This window comes from Octodon degus, unplaced genomic scaffold, assembly GCF_000260255.1.
Source record: "Octodon degus isolate 3935 unplaced genomic scaffold, OctDeg1.0 scaffold00344, whole genome shotgun sequence".
Classification (NCBI taxonomy): Eukaryota; Metazoa; Chordata; class Mammalia; order Rodentia; family Octodontidae; genus Octodon; species Octodon degus.
In genome coordinates this window covers 845418-849445 of record NW_004524920.1, presented here as the reverse complement: position 1 = coordinate 849445, position 4028 = coordinate 845418, and the positions used below count along the sequence as shown (strand labels likewise).

The 4028-nt window shown below is 39.4% G+C and overlaps 1 protein-coding gene across 7 annotated transcripts in view; it reads right to left on the bottom strand.

The window, feature by feature from the left end:
* Window positions 1–4028, bottom strand: part of LOC101589152 (zinc finger protein 780B) — a 37735-nt gene that overhangs the window by 22121 nt on the left and 11586 nt on the right. The window lies entirely within an intron of this gene.

Genomic DNA, 4028 nt, shown 5'->3' with positions numbered 1-4028 from the left:
CCAGCAATTCCAATGCGGTTTTTTGGGTGAGTATCCCCACTACTTTGGTCTTGTTTGTTTGTCTGTTCTTATACTAACAGAGATTAAACCAAGAGCCTTTGCTTCTCCTTCTCCTTCTTCTTCTTCCATAAACAGGGTCTTGATATTACCCTTCTAGGTATCTTCCTAAAGGGATTGAAGGGATCAGATTACAGGGATAAATGCACACCCATGTTTGTGGCAACACAGTGTACAACTGAATCTTGGGAAAAGCCTAGCAGCTCACCAGAGAGGAATGGATAAAGCAGGATCTTTATACACAATGCAGTGTGACCCTGCCATGAAAAATGATGAACCAGGCACTGATGGGTAGAACTCAAAAATAGGACAAGATCCTCCTAAGGCCCCGGCCTGCCCTCACAGGCTCTTACTCTATCAATAATGTTACCATCGTAGGGATAATTCTGCTATTGTATTGCATCTGATGAGTGTCAGACACTGCTAGCTAGGCGCTATTCAACACACTGAGGTTCAGCAGATAACGTGCAGACAAATGCAGCCAGGCTCTCAGAGGACAGCTTGCATGACACAGACACGATGTGATGCGGTGAGCATCCAGCACAACCATTGTGGGAGGAGGAGAAGGGAGAAAGAGAAGGTGTGGGGAGAAAGGAAAGAAAAAGGATTTTTATGTATTTTAAAGGGGGAAAAAAAAACCTCAATTAAAAACAATGATACAGAATTGTATCATCCAAAAAAAAAAAAAAAAGAGCCTTGTGTATGCTACACAGGTGCTCTACCAATGAGCTCATCCTAGTCCTTTCTGAAACAGGATCTGCCCTGAATGGCCTTGACCTTGCAATGCTCCTGCCTAAGCCTCCCAAGTAGCTAGAACTACAGGTATGCGCCACTATGCCTGGTTTATACTCTCATGTGCTCAACAAGAAAAATCACTACTTTGTAGATATGTGTCCTTTTGTGTGATAAGGGTATAGAAGAAAAGTGACAAAGGAGGGTTACTAAGGGATGTAAATATGATGATCACATTTTTTATTTTTTTTTCAAATTTTTAGTATGTGCAAGTCTGCTAATTTCCTATAAAGCAGCTATATAATTGTCATGATAATAAAGGAGTATTAAAGAAAACATGTGCATACTAAATGGCTTCAAAATATGAAGCAAGTAAACAATATTGGGAGGACTGGGGATATAGCTCAGTGGCACAGCACCGGCCTGGTAAGCACTAGGTTGTGAGTTCAATTCCTGGTACAAAAAGTGAAAAATAAACAATATTGGGAAATACAGATCCACAAACAAAATGGAAAACTTTATATATATATAAGACACCTTAGAAACAGAGCCCCAGTTTAAGTACAAGATTTCATTTTATATATAGCTTACAAAGTCAGCAGGTGATTTTATGAAGTACTTTTACTGTGCCCATGTTTTTATTGTGATCTAAGGTCAAGTGTGGAATACTTGTAGTGTCACAGCTAGCATGACTTTGGAGCATTTCAGATTCAGATTTTCAGATGAGAGATGCTCAACCTGTACTATATTCTCTGTTCATAATAAATTCATACTGGGAGCCAGCACGATAGCTCAGTGGACTAAAGCAACTGCTTAGGCAAACTTAGGCAAGTGCAGGGACCATGGTTAGATTCCCCGGCACCACAAGCCACTCCAGCCCTGCCCCCAGGACAGGATGAGTCAGACGGCCAGAGTCCGGGCAAGGTGGCATACGCCTGTAATCCCAGCACTTAGGAGGCTGAAAGCAGGAGGATCATCACAAGTCAAAGCTATACAGTGAGACCCTGTCACAACCAAATACATTTTTTTAAACTTTAAAATAATAATAATAATAATAAATTAATGCTAAAAGCCAGTGTCACAGATTACACTCTTATCTAGAAATGGAAAACCATACACGATTGAACAAAATTATAATAATCTACACGGAAACATGATATTACAAGATTCTTCACATAATACTCCTGGAAATTATAGCCCTTGTGCAGTTTATGAGCCAAATCACAAGGGAGGAAAAAATGTAAATCTCACAAAACCAGAATGTTTGCCAGGTTAGTAGGCTTTAAGAAAACTGGCCTGGACTTGGACTTTTAAAAAAAAATAAAAAAATAAAAAAAAAAAAGCAAAGCAGTCTTTCAGATTAAAAAGAATTTTAAAAACCTAAGAAATTAATTTATAAACTGACTGGACATTTAAACCTCCACAAAGAAAAAAAATCATCAAACCAGCTGTGGAAACTGCGAGGCGTAGTAGCACACAACTGTAATCCTGCCTACCTGGAAGGCTGAAGCAGAAGGATTGCAAGATTCAAGTTAGCCAGAGTAACTTGGCAAGACCCTGCCTCAAAATTGAAATACATAAAAAAGCAGCAGTAATACAGCTTAAGGCCAAGCAGGTGCCAAGTCCTCGCCTGAATTCCCAGTATGGAGGTTGAGGGGATAAATTCTATGAATTAATTTAAATAAAATTTTATTTTAATGATACTCCTGATATGAGAGTTGCTTCAGTGGGTCGGCTCATGTTTGGTTGTCTCACTAGAAGGATGTTAGCTGCCATGAATGACTTTACCATCATAAGAAAATGCACACCAGACAAAATACTGGCAACTGGAAAATCTAGAAAATCTAGAAATCCGGAAATGTTTGTAAATGAAATTTAATAATTAGTCTTTGTTTTTTTAGGGTACCATTTTCAACATTAAAAACCTAGGGAGGGGCTGGAGAGATGGCTCAGTGGTCTAAGGCACCTACTTAGAACAAGCTTGGCAAAGCATCAGGGACCACGGTTCAATCCCCCAGCACCACATGCCAGGCAGCCCCGCCCCCTGGTGGGCTGAGCTGGCCACACACATACACCTCTCTCTCTCTCAAATAAATAAAAATAAAATAAAATAAAATAAAATAAAAAACCTAGGGAAATGAAAGCAAGTATTCCTGTGTCATAGCAATAATCCAGAAAATTAGAAAATACTTCAAGAAAACAGGCAGTGACTGCTACTAGTGTGGGATTTTCTTTTGGGGTGATGAAATGAACACATACAAATCACCCAACTGTACACTGTAAATGGACAGATTTTATAGTATGTGAATGATCTTGAGTGTTACATTAAAAAAAGACTAAAAAGGGTCATCAACACACACTGAAGGAATATTGTGCCCATAAGCACTGATTTACAAACCAACAAAAGAAAAGGCTACATCAAATTGACCAGAGAGGCTTTCTCTCATTCACACACTCTTTCTGTCACACACAGAAAGGATCTAAAAAATTAAAGTACAGTATGGAACGGCTGTATATTTTGAAATACAGATGAGAGTGAAACTGAAAAGTAGAGAAAAAACAGAGGGCATAAACTGTCTTGAAGGGTCACATAGTCAGCTTGATATTGGTACTGTGATTCTTGGAATGTTTTGCACATTATGTGGGAAAAGGCAGCAAGCAGTTGTGGGATAGTCTAATTCTGGTATCCTCACTATCAGTGAGAACCAGGGACTTTAGTCTGAGAAAAAGGCAGACACAGACTAAATACAGAATAGATGAATTAAGCAATCACCTGGTAAACAGAAACTTATTTTAAAGCCATTTTAGCATTTTCAGACCATGACTGTACATATGGCAATGGGAATACAAAAGGCAGAGCTGACAAGCAGCTGGATCCAGGACATCCATTAAAAGTTAACACTGGGAATGAAAGAGGAGACTCACCCCACTAAAAGTAGAAGGAAATAAAGAGAACAAGACTGAGGTGATTCATTTAAAAATGACATTCCTGGGGGCCAGGGAGATAGCTCAGTGGAATAAGTGCTTGCCTGGCAAGTGCAAGGTCCTGAGTTTGATTCCTGGTAACATCAAAAAAAAAAAACCCTAATAACGAAAAAAAAAAAAAAAAAAGTGGTCATGGTGGTAAAGCAGCAAGTTCCTTTAGCAGCTCCCGCTAGGAGCTTTATTTCCTCCCAGGTCTTAGGCACACTTTTCAACAGGCCTCCAGTCTCTCTACAGGAAGTCTGCCAAACCACAGG